The 21,014-nt window shown below is 40.3% G+C and overlaps 1 protein-coding gene and 2 pseudogenes across 1 annotated transcript in view; 1 reads left to right on the top strand and 2 right to left on the bottom strand.

The window, feature by feature from the left end:
• Positions 1-21,014, bottom strand: part of SPESP1 (sperm equatorial segment protein 1) — a 37,798-nt gene that overhangs the window by 3,426 nt on the left and 13,358 nt on the right. The gene's annotated exons all lie outside the window — the stretch shown is intronic.
• Positions 14,575-15,176, bottom strand: LOC142871415 (TLE family member 5 pseudogene; annotated as a pseudogene).
• Positions 16,836-18,688, top strand: LOC105873424 (band 4.1-like protein 2; annotated as a pseudogene).

The raw sequence follows: 21,014 nt of genomic DNA, 5'->3' as shown, positions 1-21,014 counted from the left end.
AAACCCATATGGGCAATTGCCTCTGAGGAGAGAGAATGGGACTGAATTTGGTCATTAAAGGGACTATAGATTTTATCTATAATGTTTTATTCCCTAAACACACACACAAACACATGCATACCCCCCCCAATCATTTAATACAGTAAACCATTAAAACTTACAATTATTTTTTATTTTTTAATTTCAAGTAGTTTCTTTTTTCCATTGTTTTTAATTTACAAGTAAAAATTACATAAAAGTCACATTTTAGAAAGAAAAATAACTTGTTTATGTATACTCATATTTATGAAATGCATTGTCCTGAATCAGAGTCTTCTTAGAGGAAAATATTGAGTAAAATGAATATGTAGCTTCATGCAGTGAAAATGAAATCTTTGATTCTGGTCCTGGCTCTACCATTTCATAGCATCATGACCTTAGGTCATTACTAAATGTATCTGAACATTTATTTTACTATAAAATTAATATACTATATTTGCCTTTCTATCTCATAGAACCAAATGCATTAGATATTTAAAAACACTTTAAAAGCTATGGAGCACTAATATGATAATATTATTCTCTATAAAGGTAACTGCTTATATTTCTCATTTTAAAATATAAATTTCCCTAAAAAATATCTAGGAAATATAATGTTACCTAAAAATAACATTAAAAGTATGTTTTGGATCTTATTTAGTAAGAAACACTAGAAGTCTTTCTGCTAAAAACAGGAACAAGACAAGGATACCTAAAATCTCCATGACTATTTAACATGATGTTGGAGATACCAATCAATACAATTAGACAAGGGAAAATAATTAGAGACATGAGAATTGGGGAAAAGGGGTAAAACTATCTATATACAGATGATATAATTATAAATCTAGACAATGCAAAAGAAATCTATTGAAGAGTTATTACAATTATAAGAACTTCATAAATAGCAAGTTATAAAAATCAACATACCAAAATCAATATATAAATATAAACTGGTTAGAAGATGTGAGAAATAAGATGACATTTAGATAACAGAAAAAAATGAAACAAAATATCTAATGATAGATTTTTAAAAACATGCCCAAAATCTATATGAGGAATTATAGTAGGCTAAATAATGAACACCCAAAGATATCACCCTAGAACCTATAAATGTTACCTTATAAGGAAAAAAGGTCTTTGCAGATGTGGTTAAATTAAGGATCTTGACATGGGGCAATTATCCTGGATCTGTGGTCCCCAACCCCTGGACCATGGACCAGTACTGTTAGGAACTGGCCACACAACAGGTGAGCAGCGGGCACAAAGGCGAAGCTTTGCCTGTATTTACAGCCACTCCCCAGCTCCCCTTCAACTCATATCACCACCTGAGCTCTGCCTCCACCCCCACCCCCCCACACCCCACCCCCAACCATGCAAAAATTGTCTTCCATGAAACCAGTCCCTGGTGTCAAAAAAGTTGGGGACCACTGCCCTGGATTATCTGGGTAGACTCTAAATCCGATTACAAATATTCTTATAAGAGAGAGAGAGATGTGAGACATGCACAGAAGAGGTAATGTGGAGGGAGGCAGAGATTAGACTTGATGTGGCCACAAGTCAAAGAATGCTAGCAACTGCCAGAAACTGGAAGAGGCAGGGAACATAGTCTTTCCTTGAGCTTCCAGAGGCAGCCAATGCCTTGATTTTGGCTCAGTGAAACTGATTTCAGACTTCTGACCTCTAGAACTGTGAGTGAATAAACTTCTGTTGTTTTAAACCACTAAGTTTGTGGTAATTTGTTATAGCAGTCACAGCAAACTAAACAAATATAATAAAATCTTTTGAAAGACATAATGTAAACTTCAGCAAATGGAATGATATGCCATGTTCTCAGACAAGAAAATTCAACATCATAAAGGTGCTTAGATATCATATTCTCACTGTTAATTTATGCATTTAATATGCTCCTAAAATTATCATTAATTTTTTTCTGGAATTAGTAAAATTGATCATGAAGTTCATTTGAAATAAGAACAAAGGCTAGCCCTACTAGATATTAAAATATATTATAACGCCTCTATTACAAAAATAGTATAGCACTTACACATAAATAGATGAATAGAAAAGAACAGAAAATACAGAAGTATACCCAATTGCATATGGATAAACAGCTCAAATGGAAGGAATGTTTCAATTTCAAAACTATTCCAGCTAATAAAGAAGCCATTTATAATTAAACTATGATCATTTTGCAATAATTTTTAATGGCTGCCTATATCATAAAAGAATACCCAATTAGACATTATGTGCTTTCTGATGAAAGAACACAATACCACTTATAAATTAGTCTTGCAAAAATAAATCAAACCTGAATCCAACAGGTCTTCCTAGATCTTACTAGCAATATTCAGAAAACATATAGAACAATAAGGAAAATATTCAACTATGTCATATCTATGTAATTAATGAAATCTAGACTGTGGGAAACTAAAGAATGTGTGACCTAGTTTCTTCAACAATTAAATTGCAAGGAGAAAAACAGAGATGAAAGAAGAACTATAGATTAAAAGGGAAATAACATCTATATCAATAAATTACAAGTATAAATCTTATTTGAATCCCAATTCTGTTAAACAAACTAGAAAAATGACGCTCAAAAAAATTTGAATGCGAAAGGGGGAAAATGGCGGAATAGGGCTGACCTCCTGGCTCTCGGCTCTCAGGGTGAGAGGTGAAGAGGACAGACAACCACACGCAAGTCATCTACACCTACTATGGATTAGCTTCTCAAGACTGCAAAGAGATACTGGGATACAGAAATCGTGGACAATAATCAAAGGTGAACCGAAATTCTTCCACTAAATCTGGGGAGTCGGAAAAACTGTGGGGAGGGAGTGCGTTCGCACGTCTGCTGCCCCACGGGCTGGCATTCCTTCCCCGCGCACAGGGAGACGATCCCTTCCCCACTGACCCCCACTCCTACACAGGCAGGGAATTGCCTGAAGGTGGGGGGAGGTGGCAACGTGGGCAGACAGGCGGTTTGGAGGGGAGTCTGGAGCAGGCAGCATATGGAACTCTCCGCAGCGCCCTGCTGAAGCAGTGGCGGGTGCAGAAAGGGTCTGAACCCTGCAGCCGCATCCCAGCCCCACTGCTTGGAGCCGCGGAGAACCGCGTGGGAGGCCTTTCTCGGGCACCCCCACTGCCCTAGACCAGTTGAACTGTTCGTGTTTCTGGAGAAGGCAGCTCTTTGAGTTTACAGCACTCTGCTGCGGGGGTAGTCGGTGGGGAAAAAGCCTGAGCCCTGCAGCTGCTTCCCGGCCCTGCCTCGTTTGGAGACACCACGGAGGGCAGCAGGAGAAGTGTTTTCTCAGGCACCCCCACTACCCTAGGCCAAGCGAACTGCTCGTGCTTCTGGAGAAGGCAGCTATTCGAGCTCCCACCTCTCCGCTGAAGCAGGCGCAGGAGCTGAACCTACAGGTGCTGAAGTAAGTGGCCGCCTCCCCGCACCCCAGAAAGGAGTGCCGAATTGGGCATTCTACCCCAGGACACTTTCAGGTCCAGGAAGTGGGGACTCTACCTTAAAGGAGGCTTGGCCTTTGGTTACCGTTTAAGCTTTGACTGGTGCTGGGTAGATAGAGGGTAGTTCCCCATACATAAACCACTGGGTCTCTGGGAGCAGGAGAATTAGGGAGTGCAGCGGTCGTTTGAAGCCAGTCTGCCAAACCCAACCTAGCCTTCCACTGAATAGGGGACATGCGGGGTCAGCACCACCAAAGCGTGCCACCGCCACCCTGTAGAATGGAAATGCTGCGGAGGCCTGCCCTGGTAGTGAGCTCAGTCTCACCCTCTGCCCTAACCTGGCAGATGGACTTGGAAGCTGAATTTAAAAGGGTAGAAAGGTGAGAGTGGTGTTTTGTTCGGCGGCTTTCTTGCAAGCTAGAACCTGGGTGGTTTCTTGCTGCATTTAGCTGTTGGCGATCTGTTCCCAAAGAGCAGAGCCTATTGTATGTAGCAAAGTGGAGTAGCGAAGGAGGCTGCTATTCCTGAGGACTCGAGGAACCTTTGGAAGTGGCAAGACATTTGCTTAACACTGAGATACCTGTATATTCTGTTTAGAGGCTTAGAGCGTAATACAAAGATCTTGGGATACATTGATAACTAATTCCTTCCCACAAACCACAGAGATCAAAAGAAAGAGTAAACTCAGAGCTTAACATAGTGCCTCCCATTGCAACCTAGTGGTGGAAACTGGTCTCCATCTCACTAGAGTGAACGATCCCTTGGGTGTCTAAGCAAGGGACCCAAACCCACTAAACTCTGTGGACAGAAGGTGAAAACATCAGGTCAAAGATGATCCAACAGGCTCAAACTCCTCTAAGATGATACAGGACCAGAACACGTACTCCCCAGCTCTTCTAAGGATCATTCCTTTGGAAATCAAGAACACAGCCCATAATCAAGTTCCAACACCTCTGGTCCTCAGCAAAGTATCCAGATGAGGAAGAACCAGTGAAAGACATCAGGAATCATGAAGGATCAGAGAGAAAAGTCACTTCCAAAAGAAAATACTCATTCCCCACACAACTAACACCAACTAACACCAACTTACATGATATGATTAAACTAACAGAGGAAGAATTCCAGATATGGATTGTTAGAAAGCTCAATGGAATTGAAGAGAAAATAGAAAATAGAAGAGAAAATAGAGAAACCACAAAAACAATCCAGGAAATGAATGAAAAATTCTCCAAAGATAGAGAAGTACTTCAGAGAAACCAAGCAGAAATTCTGGCAATGAAGGAAACATCCAAGGAACTCCATAATACAGTAGAAAGCCTCAAAAACGGGATAGATCATGCTGAGGAAAGAATCTCAGAGCTTGAAGATTACACCTACATGCTAAACAAATCAGAGGAAGAAAGGGTACACAGAAACAAGAGACAAGACCAAAGCTTACAGGAAGTGTGGGATTATGTTAAAAAGTCAAATCTGAGACTGATTGGGATTCCAGAAGGGGAAGAGGAACATTCACGAGGGTTGGAAAACTTATGTTATGGCATAATGGAGGAAAATATGCCAGGCCTAGCTAGAAATCTGGATATCCAAATACAAGAAGTGCACAGAACTCATGGGAGACACAATGTGAATAGGCAATCGCCTCGTCATGTGGTTATTAAGCTGACCAAAGTAAATGTGAAAGAAGCAATCTTCCATACAGCAAGGCGAAAACAACAAATGACCTATAAAGTAAAGCCTATCAGACAAACCGCAGACTTCTCATCTGAAACCTTACAAGCCAGGAGGGAGTATCTATCCTTAATCTTCTAAAACAGAACAAAGCCCAACCTAGAATTCTTTATCCGGCAAAACTAAGTTTCATCTATGAGGGTGAAATAAAATCCTTTTCAGACAAGCAATTGCTGAAGGAATATGCAAAGACAAGACCAGCCCTACAGGAAATACTCAGACTGGCCTTCCATGGTGAACAGGGCAATAGACACTCCTCCAAATAAAACCCTCAAAGAATTTAAGTCTAGACCTCGAACTTCATGATGTCTCAAGATCTAAGACAAAGCAATAGGACTTCACCCATCAATATGAATGGAAATCTTACTCCAATTTCAATCCTCTCAAATGTAAATGGTTTAAACTGTCCTCTGAAGAGACATAGGCTGGCAGAGTGGATAAAATTCCACAAGCCTAGTATTTGCTGTATACAGGAAACACATCTAAACCATAAAGATGCCACCCGGCCAAAGATCAAGATATGGAAAACTATCATCCAGGCAAATGGAAGTCAAAAGAAAGCAGGGGTAGCTATATTAGTCACAGACAATATTAGATTCAAATTAGCAAAAGTAAAAAAGGATAAAGACAGCCACTTCATAATGGTGAAAGGGAAAATCCAACAAGAAGATCTAACAATTCTTAATATTTATGCACCCAATGCAGGAGCACCCAATTACATAAAGCAAAGCTTGTCTGAGCTAAATACCACTTTAAACAACACTACCATAATGCAGGGGACTTCCAACACACCACCAAATGAACTGAATAGATCCTCCAAACAGAAATTAAGTAAAGAAATAAGGGACCTAAACAAAGCTCTTGACCAAAAAGGTCTGTCAGATCTATACAGAACATTCCACCCAAATAAAGCTGAATTTACATTCTTCTCAGCAGCCCATGGGTCCCTCTCCAGGACTGATCACATACTAGGCCACAAAGCAGATCTCAACAAATTCAAGAAAATAGAAATAAAACCATGTGTCTTCTCTGACCATAATGGTATAAAATTAGAGTTCAATTCTAACAGAAATACACACTACATCACTAAGTCATGGAAACTAAACAATCTACTGTTGAGTAACTATTGAGTCAAGGAAGAAATTCAGAGGGAAATCAAGAACTTCTTTGAACAAAACGACAATGGAGCCACATCTTACCAAAACCTGTGGGATACAGCAAAAGCATATCTGAGAGAAAAACTAATAATAATAAATGCTCACATCCAAAAAACATAAAGAGTAGACACTGACAACCTAATGAATATACTCAGGGAATTGGAAAAAGAAGAGCAAACCAATTCCAATCCAAGCAGAAGAAAAGAGATATCTAAGACCAAAGCTCAATTAAATGAAATGGAAAACAAGAGAATTATAGGAAAGATCAACAAAACCAGAAGCTGGTTTTTCGAAAAGATTAACAAAATTGATGGCCTTCTCACTAGGCTGACAAGAACTCAAAGGGAAAGGACTCTAATAAACTCAATAAGAAATGAAAAAGGAGAGATCACAACAGACTCCACAGAAATACAAAACATTATGTTTGACTACTATAGAAATCTATATGCCCAAAAACTACAGAATGAAGATGAAATGGACAGATTCCTGGACTCATACAACCTCCCTAAGTTCACCCAGGAGGTAACAGAATTCTTGAACAGACCAATCACATGCTCAGCAATTGAAGCAGTAATTAAAAACCTCCCCAAACAGAAAAGTCCTGGGCCAGATGGCTACATTTCAGAGTTCTACCAAACATACAAAGATGAACTCATACCTATACTACAGAAACTATTCCACACCATTGAGAAGGATGGTATTCTGCCTAACTAATTCTACGAAGCCAATAACATCTTAATACCAAAGCCAGGAAAGGATGCAACAAACAAAGAAAATTACAGACCAATATCCTTCATGAATATAGATGCAAAAATCCTAAATAAAATTTTAGCAAATAGAATTCAGCAGCACATCAAAGAAATAATCCACCATGACCAGGTGGGATTTATTCCTGGGATGCAAGGCTGGTTCAACATGCACAAGTCTATAAATGCAATCCACTTTATAAATAAAAGCAAGAACAAAGACCATATGATTCTGTCAATAGATGCAGAAAAAGCATTTGGCGAAGTCCAACATACCTGTATGATAAAAACTCTTAATAAAATTGGCATAGACGGCCCTTACCTTAAATTTATCAAGTCCATTTATGACAAACCAACTGCCAATATCATCCTAAATGGGGAAAAATTGAAATTATTCCCTCTTCGAACCGGAACTAGACAAGGATGCCCACTCTCTCCCCTCCTATTCAACATAGTGCTCGAAGTCCTAGCTATAGCAATCAGGCAAGAGAGGGGTATTAAGGGAATCCAAGTTGGAACAGATGAGATCAAACTCTCACTCTTCGCTGATGATATGATATTATATCTTGAAAACCCCATGGATTCTTCCAAGAGACTCCTAGATTTGATAAATGAATTCGGTAAAGTTTCAGGATATAAAATCAATACACACAAATCGGAAGCATTCATATATTCCAAGAACCATCAAGCAGAAACTCAAATCAAAAATGCAATATCCTTTACCATAGCCCCAAAGAAAATTAAATACCTAGGAATATACTTAACGAGAGATACGAAAGATTTATACAAGGAGAACCATGAAGCACTAAAAAAAGAAATTGCAGATGATTTAAACAGATGAAAAAATCTATCATGTTCATGGATTGGTAGAATCAATATTGTTAAAATGTCAATATTACCTAAGGTGATCTACAGAATCAATGCAATCCCCATCAAAATACCACCAGCATTCTTAACAGATCTAGAAAAAATAATTCTTCGTTTTGTATGGAACCAGAGAAAACCACGTATAGCCAAAGAAATCTTAAGTAAAAATAACAAACTGGGAGGCATCAGTCTTCCTGACTTCAAACTGTACATAAAGCAATACTAGTTAAATCTGCCTGGTACTGGCATAAGACCAGAAGCATTGATATCTGGAATAGAACTTAGATTCCAGAGATGAAATCATCTATATACAGTAACCTAATCTTTGATAAAGCACACAAAAATATACTTTGGGGAAAAGATTCTCTCTTCAATAAATGGTGCTGGGAAAACTGGTTGGCAACATGCAGAAGAGCAAATCAGGATCCCAACCTCTCACCTCTCACAAAAATTCACTCAAGATGGATAACAGATCTAAATCTAAGGCATGAAACTTTAAGAATCCTAGAAGATGATGTTGGGAATACCCTATCAGATATTGGTCTAGGCAAAGAATTCGTGAGGAAGACCCGCAAGGCAATCACCGCCACATCAAAAATAAACAAATGGGATCTGATCAAATTTAAAAGTTTCTGCATTGCCAAGGAAACGATCATTAGAGCAAATAGACAACCCACAGAGTGGGTGAAAATATTTGCTCTCTGAACTTCCGATAAAGGTCTAATAACAAGAATCTACCTAGAACTTAAAAGAATAAATAAGAAAAAATCAAACAACCCCATCAAGAAATGGGCGATGCAAGTGAACAGAAACTTCTCCAAAGAAGACAGAATAATGGCCTGCAAACATATTAAAAAATGTTCAACATCTCTAATCATTAGAGAAATGCAAATCAAAACCACAATGAGATATCACCTAACCCCAGTGAGAATGGCCTGTATCAAGAAATCCCAAAACAACAAATGCTGGCGAGGATGCGGAGAGACAGGAACACTCTTACACTGCTGGTGGGACTGCAAATTAGTGCAATGTTTGTAGAAAAGAATTTGGAGATAGCTCAAACAGCTAGAAATAGAAATACCATTTGACCCAGCAATAGCCTTATTGGGCATCTACCCAAAAGAACATAAGTCTCTCTATTATAAAGACGTCTGCACCCGAATGTTTATGGCAGCACAATTCACTATTGCACGGTCATGGAAACAACCCAAGTGCCCGTCAATTCATGAGTGGATAACTAAAATGTTACTCAATCCTAAGAAACGACAGTGAGCTAGCACCGTTTATGCTATCCTGGATGAAGCTTAAGCCCGTAATACAAAGCGAGATGACACAAGATCTGGAAAATGGGCAACACATCTACTCGCCATCAAATTGGTACTGGCTGACTAAAACTACAGTGCTCAAAAACCGATAGTGTTCAACAGGGATTTGGCAGGGGAGACCACATCTTAAGGAAGTGGTGAGCATTGTGGGGGGGAAGGGATTACTTCTATCCCTTTTTAGGGAGAGGTAAAGATATACATTGTAACCAAAATGTATGAAAAAAATCTGTAATCCGGAAGTGGGCAGGGGAAAGTGGGGAGCAGGGAAGTGGGGAGCAGATATGTACTTACACGGTGGGTTCGGTGCGCACTACCTGGAGGCTGGACACACTAGAAGCTCTGTCATAGCGGGGTTGGGGGGCAGGGGCAAGATATGTAACCCTAACAATATCTGTACCCCCATAATATGAAGTAATAATTTAAAAAAAGAATTTAAAAAAATAAAAAATAAAATAAAATAAAAGTTTGAATGCTGACCAGATATTTGATATTAAGGAATTATTATCTTTTTAGTACAAAATTGTATTGTTTTTATGTTTTTTAAAGTATATACCTTATATTTTAGTGTTTCATACTGAAATATTTACTAATGAAACTGTATGATGTCTAGAATTTGCTGTTTTATTTTAAGAGACAGGGTCTCGTTTTGTCACTCAGGCTGCAGTGCAGTTGTGCAATCATAGCTCACTGCAGCCTTGAACTCCTGGGCTCAAGTGATCCTCCTGCCTCAGCCTCCCTAGGAGCTGGGACTACAGGAGCATATCACTGCACCTGGCTATCTTTTTTATAGAGATGGAGTCTCACTATGTTGCCCAGACTGGTCTCAAAACTCCTGGCCTCAAGTGATCCAGACTCTCAGGTGAGACAATGAGCCACCACAGCCTGCTCAGAATTTGCTTCTAAATAATCCAAGCCCCAAAACTTGGGGTGGAGGAGTCAAGGAGGTAAGAGAAAAAGGAATGCGGGTGGAGCTAATCAATGAAACAAGATTAATCATGAGTTCATAATAGCTGAAATTGATTATAAGTATATGGAGATTTATTATACTATTATTTTTACTTGTGTATATATTTAAATTTTTCCATAATAAAATATTTTTTAAATTCTGTTTGAGAAAGATTTTAATTCTGGGCAACTATCATAAATAAATCTAAAATGTACAACTAACAATGGTTTAAATGCTTTAAAAAAAAACATTGCCATTAGATTATAATCTGATAAACACTTGATTTTCAAGTCATTTAGCTTGTTTCTTCTCAAAATAGTAAACAGGATACCTAGGTGGCTATTAGGTGAGTTAGGGTGTCAAAGGACAGGAAAAGGAGATACTTAATACTAGCTGATTCCTAAAATTATTGAAGTACTCATTATCCCCTTCTGCTGTTACTCAGGCAACACCAAAAAGCCTATTCACGGCTGCCTAGCAATAGAGCACCCTCCCTCCTACATCACTCTTCCTCCCTTCCTCCTCCTTTTGTCTCCATATTGTTCTATTGTTATATCTATCCTCTCTCCTCACACACTTTCCACCTCCTGCTTCTGTCCCCCTAAAACATCTACATTCTTCATGTTGACCTTTTCAGTTCTACTTGTCAGGACTGCTCTTGAAAACCAGTTTGATTTTTATAAAAATGTTTGCAGGCAACATAGGAAAAGATAGTGGAGCCTTAAATACCCCTACAGATGGTCCTGGCCACCAAGAAAACCTGTTTTTCTCCATTCTTCAGCAAGTGCTAGAAAACTGAATAAAATTCAAATTCTTACAAAGAACAAACAACCCTGCTAGAAGTTGGTTATTAAACTTTGGATATTCATAGTATTAATATATGCTAGTATACCTTATAATATGCCCTCTATATTCACCAGTTAGTGATCTAAGCAAACAGGATGTGTGACAATCTCCAGCTGGAGAAAGCATGATGCTACCCTCCAGTGCCTCTTGTAGGCTGGGTAGTTAACTGCTGATCAGGCCTGAGGCTCTGCTGGAATCTCAAATATGGGGGCTGTAGCTAAAGCCTGAGGTTGCCTGCACTTCTCTTCTTGAAATAGTACTGGCAGAACTGTCACACACAGAAATGATAGGAAAGTAAACAAAATGGTACTAAACAACTGTAGGAACAAAAGTGGTAGGAAATATGAAGGGAAAAATGGAAGATAGTGATTAAAAAGATCATAACAGTTCTCACTGACTGAATGATTACTATGTACCTGGCACTGTACTAAGTAACGGCTTTGAATGTGAGGAGTGTTTTTATAAAGAAACAAAGGAAGATATTCAGAAAGGATAAGTAATTTGCTTAAGATTGTTATTCAACTTATAAGAAGTAAAGATGGGATTTGAACACAGCCTACCTTAGTTCTAAGTGGGTGCACAACGACTACACAGTGTTGTCATAAAGAAATGACACAAGGACTTGTATTTCTCTAATGGTTAATGATATTGAGCATCTACGTATCTCCTTTGGAAAAATGTCCAGTCTGATCCTTTTCCTATTTCTTAATTTTTTTTTTTTTTTTTGGAGACAGAGTCTTGCTCTGCTTCCCCAGCTACAGTACAGTGGCATGATCACAGCTCACTGCAATCTCAAACTCCTGGGCTCAAGTGATCCTCCTGCCTCAGCCTCCCTCAGCCTCCTGAGTAGCTGGGATTATAAATGTGTGCCGCTGTGACTGGATAATTTTTCTAATTGTAGTAGAGAGGGGTCTCGCTCTGGCTCAGGGCTCAGGCTGGTCTCAAACTCCTGACCTAAAATGATCCTTCTACTTTGGCCTCCCAGAGTGCTAGGATTACAGGTGTGAACCACCACACCTGGCCTTGAGTTAATATTTGTACATGGTTTGAAGTAAGAGTCCCACTTTATTCTTTTGCCTGGTGTCCCAGCCCCATTTGCTGAAAAGACTATTCTCCCTCCACTGAATTGTCTTGGTCTCCTTGTTTAAAATCAATTAATACATATGTAAAGGCATTAATTGTTGATTAATTATTTTGAGAAAATTATAGATCTTTTCCAACTGAGTTTTACCATTAAGGCATACCTACCTTAATTTTTAACCTCTTTTCTAAGTTATAGTTATATTCCTTTTTGTAATATGATAAGCTATAAGCTATTATTTTAGCCAGAAACCTTGGTTAACACTGGCATAATTACTGGTTCTATATATAAAAATTTATTAATATTAAAATTTAGAATAAAGGTATTGGCTGAACAACAAGGTTGACCATTACAACTGCCTTTGTATAATTTGACTGCATTCCACTCCAAGCAATGAATAGTCAAATTATCTTGTTTAGAGTTATTTGCAATTTTACAACTGTTTTGTCATTAAATGCACACCCATCTGATGATCTCTATTTTAATTCTTTAATTTTACTTTGAGATTATTGATGTTCTGATAATTCTTTCTTAGTAGCAGCATTATAATAATAGAGTATAATGGAAGTTTCTTCTTCATTAGTACACTTTATGAGATGGGCAAAAAATTTAAGCAGTTCAAGAATTTTATTTGGTTAACCTAATGACACACTGTATGGTTTCATGAATAACCTTTTCATATGTAAGTTCTCTTTGAATAAACCCAATTTTGTAAGTGTAAGAAATTTAGAAAAGTTTAGTCACTCAAATTTTTGTGCAAGATTTTAAATATTTGCATACATTAAAATATCATGCTAGGCCAGGCATGGTGGCTCACGCTTATAATCTTAGCACTCTGGGAGGCTAGCACTCTGAGCTAGTAGGATCACTCAAGGTCAGGAGTTTGAAACCAGCCTGAGCAAGAGCGAGACCTCATCCCTACTAAAAAATAGAAACTAATTGACCAACTAAAAATATATAGAAAAATTTATTTGGGCATGGTGGTACATGCCTGTAGTCCCAGCTACTTGGGAGGGTGAGCCAGAAGGATTGCTTGAGTCCACGAGTTTGAGGTTGCTGTGAGCTAGGCTGATTCCACGGCACTCTAGCCAGAGCAACAGAGATACTGTCTCAAAAATAAATAAATAAATAAAATTTCATGCTTGTAAACTAGTCTAGGTTGGTAAAATTTAGATTGTTGATTTTGACATTGGTTACACAGGGGTGTTAACTATAAAAATTCATTAGCTGAACACTTGCAATTTGTGTATGTTATTGTATGTATGCTATATATTTTAAATATCATGCTTGTAAGTGTTTTGCATTATGATTACTGGAAATTACAATATGGATAAAACAAAAAACTTTTAGAACTAGAGTTTATAAAAAACTTAATTTTACCAATAGGTGTTATTTTCATTTTAGTTAGTAAAGCTAATTGCAGACATTTATAAACTAAGAGCTATATTTCCTAGTTTCATTATACCTAGCTTATATTACTTTGAAATAAGAAAATATAAGAGTTCTTAAGATTATGGATCTGAAAATAGAACTCAAGATTTTTTTCTTTCATCAAAGAGTTAGGAGTGGTTTGGATTCCCTATCTCAGGTGACAACTACAGTTTCTGTAGCTAAAGATATAGTAAATTTTTTTAAATTATGTAATTTTTAGGTCTAGTCAGTCATTTTAAACTATTAATACAAACAATGGTTCTTACACATGTAAATCTGCTAGGGTTCTTATTGTTGTTGTTGTTTTTTAGTACTCTCATCTTTGAGAAGGGGCAAAGGGAAATCCTGGAACACCTGCCACCACCTGGCTCGTCCCAGCTAAGCTTGCTCCTTCTTTCACGGGTGAGGGGAGAGGACCAGGTGAGCATGGGGTTGTCTGGAATTAGTGTATGTGGTCAGTGGAGCATGAGGCAGAGGTGAAGGTGGAGCAGACCTGGAACCCAGGGTGGAGATTCAGGGTACCCAGGATGAGGAGGGGGCAGCTAGCATTGTGTTTGCATGCAGTTCCAGGGCAGGAGCTTGGCATGTGTCCAGAGGGACCCAGTGAGGAGACTGTCAGTTACACTTGTTCAGAGCAGAGGAAGTACTGGGGGTGTTGGATTTCTTGAGGCTTTGCTCCCTTCTGACCTGGTCTCCCATTTGCCCCTCCAGGCCTTAGCTTGCCTCATCTGAGTTGTGAGCAGGTATTCATTCACCTATTCGGGCTGCAGGAGAGGAAGGAGGTCAGGGCTTCAGGAGACAGGAACAAAGCTAGGAGGTAACACAAGAACAGGGCCAGGGCCCCAGTAGGTGGCTACCATAAACACTACCACAGTTTGCCCAATCCCAAGCTATACTGTGTCTTGCGCTAAACATTCCTTTCACTCTTTGTCCCGGCCCTCCCAAACTACCCGTGTCCCCCTGCCTGCTAAGCTGACTTCTTGCCATCATCCTCCTGGTGTCTCCGTCATGCTCGTTCTTGTCTTCCTTGGAAAAATGGGCCTGAGAGCCCTGTGCGGACAGCAAGAGGAGGCCGGTGACCGCACGGACCGCTGGCAGCGAAGGCGGCTGTGGCCCCACAGGCAATGGGGTTGGAGGCAGGGACAGAGCCTGCAGCTGGGCCAGCTGGTGGGCTTGGAGCAGCTGTCAGATGATGAAGTTCAGCTCAGGAGCAGAGATGTGCTTAGCCCTCTCCATGGCTCCCAAGACCTGCTGCTGGTGGGAGAGGTAGGGTAGGTTCTGCCCTACCTCTTGGGAGAGGGCACAAGTCCCATTCAGCCTGTTGATTATTTCAGCCTGCTTGTGCATCTCAATGTTCAAGGTGTAGGACACCTCATAGTACATCACATAGTGACACTGCATCTATGACTTCTCATTGGCCAACTCGTCACACTCCAGCTTTAGGCTCTGACACTAAGCCTGCAGCAGCTGAAATTCATCTTTGATGCAATCACAGGAGTCCGAGATGAGGAATTTGAGTTGCTGGGGTAGGTGTGAGGAGCCCCAATGCCTGCTTTGTGGAAACATCATGTAAGTCGCCGTGGGGGGCATGTGACTGTGCACCCCAGTTTGGGCTGCTCCGGCTGCAGGGCAGCTGCACCTTTGTCCCAGCACTGACCACAACTCCAGGGGCCACAGCTGCCACCGCCTCCAAGCCTGGTCACTACTGTTTCCTCTGCCTTTTTTCATTTTTTAAAGTAACTACTTAGCAAACCTTCCTAAGAAACTTAGTGCTCTGTTATCTTTGCAAATATATTGTAAACAAATCAAGTATTTAACATATTTGGAAGTTTCAAGTTCTTAAAAATACACTTTTGCAAACTAGTTAAAATACCTAATTGCATATGTAAAACTCCAATTGGTAAAAGGTATAAAAACAGGTCCAGCACTCTGGGAGACCAAAGCAGCAGGATTGCTTGAGCCCAGGTTTGAGGCTGCCGTGAGCTATGATTATGCCACTGCACTCCAGCCTGGGCAACAGAGCAAGATCCCATCTCCCTAAAAAATAAATAAATAAAAACACAATAAAGATGTAAAAAACAAATATTTTTTTTCTACACCTATTTACAAGAATGAAGATATATCAGCATGTTTTTTGTAAAAAACCCTTAACATAACACCTTTATCTGCTTCTGGAAAAATGTCATCAGTAAAGTTAAAATGCCATTATGAGTTAATTGCTTTAACTAACAATTGTTTTCCCCCAGATAAAACTTACACTCCAAAAAGAAAAATGTAGCTTCTGTGCTCCTAAAAAATGGTAGCATACCAAAAATTACACTATACTGTAATGATAGTAATAAAATCCTAACATTAAAAATCTTATACAGTAACATACCCAGTTCCTTAAAGACTAAAGTTTTGATAGATATGGGCTGCTGAAGTCTTTGTAGCTGAGGCATCGTGGCTGGCACCGCCTTGGAGCCCTCATGCATGGAGCTGAGTAGAACTCAGTGTCATGCAGTGAGCAGGCAGGTGCTCTGTTCTCTGGATGTGAGAAAGATGGTAGGCCAAGGCTGAAGATACAAATGAGACCAGATTCCAGGCACACAGGCTGGCCAGGGATAGGGCCTGCTTTCTACCCACCAAGCCCTGCCCTCAATAGCAGGGGATCCTTACTGGACTTGGCCCCAGTGGATGGGTAAGAAGCTGCTGGCTATGCTGGCCACCCACACCATTTGCTTCCACCAGCCGCTGGTGACTCCACTCCCTTCATCTTCTGGCTGAAGAATTGCAAGGAGTTCCACGGAGAGCATCAGGAGCATCACATCAGGACACCGAGGATTCATGCTGTTCTCAAGCGTGTACATGGTGATTCACTTGTTCAGGCATCAGAAGCAACTCCAACACATTCACAGCACCAGCTTCTCCCCAAGAACCTCTTCAAAGAAAAGGGCCACCCCGACTGTCCTGCTGCTGATCATCCCCAGCCAACCAATGAGGAAGAGTACTTGAATTTGGGAGAAAAGGCTGACTCTGAGAAACAGGCCCAGAAGGATCTTTATGTAGAAGAAAAGATTATGGAGCATGTGGAAAAGCAGAGAACACTCAGCAAAAATAAGGTCTTGCTCTGTTGCCTGCGCAAGAGAGAAGTGGCATCATAGCGCACAGCAACCTCAAACTCCTGGGCTCAAGCAATCCTCCTGCCTCAGCTCCGAAGTAGCTAGGACTACAGCATAAGCTGTAACCATGGCTACTGAAGTAAGCTCTGCATCTGAAGTGAAGGAGGACTCTGCCCAGTTAGGAACAGATGTAACCAAGGAGCAACTTAAAGAAGTAGCAGAAACCCAGCAGAATCAGTCATCTGATCCTGAGGAGAAGAAAGGTTCCCAGCCTTCTCCTACAGCTGAAAGCCAAAGTAGTATCTTCCACCAGAAGAGACAGAAGGAGCCATCTGTGAAAAGGAGTATTTCTCAATTCCTAGCCCCATGGCTTAAGAAACTAAAGTATCGTACCTTATTAGTGGCCAAAGATGGAGGAGATAAAAAAGAGTCCACTCATGCTGTTGTGGAAAAACAGGTCTTAGATAAAGAGGAACCTTTTCCAGAAGAGAGACAGGCCCAGGGTGATACTGAAGCAGCAGCTCAGAGGAAACGACTGAAGACTAAGGTTGAAGTCCAGGAAGAAAAACCTTCCATGAGCAGAGCTGAGGCACACACAGCCTGTTGAATTAGTAAGTAAAGAGAGAGAAGAGGAGAAAGTAAAGGAAATAAAGGAAGACAAATCAGAAGGAACAGCAGAAAAAAGAGAGACCAAGAAAGTGCAGACCAATGAGCTATAAAGCAGAGAAGGCCTCTGAAAAAGCCACTAAGAAGACCAAAACTGTCCAGTATAAGGTGATCCTCTCAGATAGCACTGAATATAGCTGTGACCTGGAGGGATGTATATGTGGAGAATCTCATGGGACCACTGAAACACACCTGGGCAGATAAAGAAATGTGCTAAGGACAAGTGTTATTTGACAAAGTATGAAGACACCTCAATCTCTTGGAGAAGGACTACTTTGGCCTTATGTTTCAGGAAAACCCTGAGCAGAAAAACTGGCTAGATCCTACAAAAAAATAAAGAGACAACTGCAAAATCTTCCCTGGACGTTCACTTTTAATGTGAAGTTTTATCCTTGTTATCCTTTTCAATTGACTGAAGATATTACTGTGCCTTCAGCTGTAGTAGAACACTGCCTCTGGCTGCCTGCCCTGCTCCATTGTTACTCAACTTAAGAGACTATGACCCAAAAGTTCTTGGCAGCATTGACCTCAGTGAATACCAGTTTGCCCCCACACAGACTAAGGAGCTGGAAGAGATGGTGGCAGAGCTGTACAAAGCACACAGGGCTTGTCTCCAGTGCAAGCTGATTACTGGTTCCTAGACAATGCAAAAAGACTTACCATGTATGGTATTAACCTATATGATGCCAAGGACTCAGAGGCATGGACTACAAACTGGGCTTGTGTGCTGTCGGCCTCCTTATTTACAGAGATGGGCTCACACTCTATTATTTGGCTTGGGCAAAAATCTTGAAAATTTCCTATATGCACAGTAACTTCTACATTAGATTTGGGTCTGCAGAGATAAAATAGTTAGAGAACACTGTTAGATTCAAACTGCCAAAATACCAGGCAGCAAAAAGGCTATGGAAAATGTGCATAGAGCATTATACTTTCTACAGGTTTAAACAACCACTGAAGACCAAGTTCTTGACCTTGTGGTCCAAATTCCCCTACAGAAGCTGGACCCAAGTAGAGACCCTCCAGGTAAGTACCCTCATAGATAAGCCAGCACCACACTTCAAGCATACGTCTAGTAAACAGGCCTCCAGGAGTCTTCATGGAGCTCTGATTGGCATTATCGATCAAAGTCTTATGAAGAATTCTGCCTCTGCTGGGGAGATGATTTCAGCACATGCCCCTGAAGTTGTCAGTATTACTATGGTACAAGATGGGGACAGAAGGAGGGAAGTGAGAAGCCCAACTAAAGCCCCACATTTGCAACTCATTGAAGGAAAGCCACCAGTGGTAAAAACAGATGGTAACAATTTCTGATGCTTCACAAAGGACTGGAATCTCCACCAAGGAAGTCCTCATTGTCTAAACTGAGACCAAAACCATGGCATTTGAATGTCCATAGACTGATGGTGAAGCTAGTGGTGATTCAGGCAACTTACTGACTACGTAAACCATCACACCTGAGTCCGTGTCGACAGCAACCACCACACACATCACCAAGACTGGAAAAGGTGGCATGTGTGAAACAAGAATTAACAAATGCATTGTGGTCACAGAAGAGGCAGATATTGATCATGACCAGATATAGAAGGTGCTGGCTAAGTGATCAGAAAGACCATAGAGCAGCACTCTGGTATGGTAAAGTATTTTGTTTTATAATCACTTTTAGATATTCTTAGTTCTTTCTTTTATAAAATTAAGGGCTTTTGTTTTTGTTTCCTGTTTGCTTTGTGTACAACTACTTGCTTTTTATGGCTTATTTTGATCAAACAACAGTGAACAAAGCCAGCCCATGCTGGTAAAGTGCTATTCACTTGAACAGGTGCCGTCGTGTGAAAAAGAAACTCTGTGACTAATTTAGGTAGTGCCTTTCCTTTTTCCAGATTCTTTCCATTGAATTCTTACAGTAAATATTTATAGAATTTTCCAAGGGCAGTAAATATACTGTATGATAAAATATTAATACAGATTTAAAAGGCATTTCTTAGCATTTTGAAAATTTTCTAATGTTTGAGAATTTCACTGGGGATATTTTTCATATTGGATCCTTTTGACTTTCCAGTCCTATGACTTTTTACTTATTAACTGTATTGAACATTTTTCCCTTGCTTTTGGACTTTATGTATAGTTATGAAGCCAGAACAGATTTATAGCAGCTTCAAGTCGTATTAAATGATATTTTCCTTTCTGTAATACTGTTATGAAATAAAGTTTATTCTCTAAAAAAAGAAAAAAGACTAAAGTCTTAACCACTTCGGTATGGCACTCACTGGCTGCGAAACCTTGCCCACAGCCGGCGCTCAGTCAGCACGATAGCTTGTGCTGTGCATTGACAATGAATCCATTTTGCTCTTGTGTGATGAGGAAAGCTTTAAAGCACTGAAAGCTTGTTTTACTTTACAGGCAGCTTTACTTGTAATGTAAATCAGAATAGGTAACACATACATATATGTTTTCATTACGTTATTTTTAAATGTTCACAATTTTATTTTGATAAATGAAAAATTAGAAAAGTCATATCCCGGCTGTCAGCTAAAGTCAATGCTTGGCTGTGAGCCTTCATATCATGGCTGTCGGCTAAAGTTGCTGTGCGCATTCATCTGTGGCTGTCGACTATAGTCAACGCTCGTACCGAAGTGGTTAAGGAAAGAAAAAACATATTATCTTGAATCTTGCCCAAGAAAGCAATAGTTTCTAAGCTGAATAAAAGAAAAACAAAAACACTCTCATCTCTTCTTTAGTAAAAGAATGGGGGAAAATATAATTTTAAAATATATAGAGAGCCAGGGGAGGCCCGGTGGCGTGAGGTCTGGCCTGCTGGCAGAGGCCCAGGAGTAGCCGGCAGAGTTGGGGAGAGTAGAAAGAAGTGAGGCCCGCTCCAGACTGTGGGTCTCAGACAGCCCGACCCTACACATAGACTTTATGACTGAGCGGGGCCATTCCAGCCCCTCCTGACAGCTTTTCCTGGAAGCAGAGAACAGAACTTTGACCCCTGCCAACAGCATCAGTGGTGCCTGAGGGCAGGTTTACTCAACCCAGCTCCACCCAGACTCACTCCTAGACCAGCCCTCATTGAGGGGGAGAAAAGGACACACCTGGAAGTCCCAGAGCCCCACCGACCACCTGAAGCACTAGAGTACCTCTCTAGAGGAACAAGAGCTGGTTACAGGACACAAAAACAACAGCGTAGCCTGTTTTTCCAAGCAAGCACCACCTACTGACAGGGAGAACATTCTGCACACCCTTTTCACGGCACTGACTTATCATACAGGGAGTGGTTGAATCTCACCCATAGATACCACCTACCGGCTCAGAAACTAAACAAGGCATGTGAATGCCCAAACGAAAACCTAAAGGAAAGAAGCAACAAATGATGGACATGAGAAGAAATCAGCGAAGGAACTCCGGAAATATGAATAATTAAACAGAAACCACACCCCCAAAGAGGAGCACCAGCCACTTAGAAACGGACACCAACCAAAATCAGGCAACCAAAATGACAGAAGAGGAATTTCGAATGTGGATCATAAGAAAATTCAACGACCTGCAAGAACAACTCCATAACCAACACAAAGAAACCACAAAAGCCTCCAGGACCTGGAACAAAAATTCACTAAAGAAATCGATACAATGAAGAAAAGTT

Source organism: Microcebus murinus, chromosome 6 (genome assembly GCF_040939455.1).
Source record: "Microcebus murinus isolate Inina chromosome 6, M.murinus_Inina_mat1.0, whole genome shotgun sequence".
Classification (NCBI taxonomy): Eukaryota; Metazoa; Chordata; class Mammalia; order Primates; family Cheirogaleidae; genus Microcebus; species Microcebus murinus.
The sequence above is the reverse complement of the archived record's forward strand: the minus strand, read 5'-3'. Positions and strand labels throughout refer to the sequence as shown.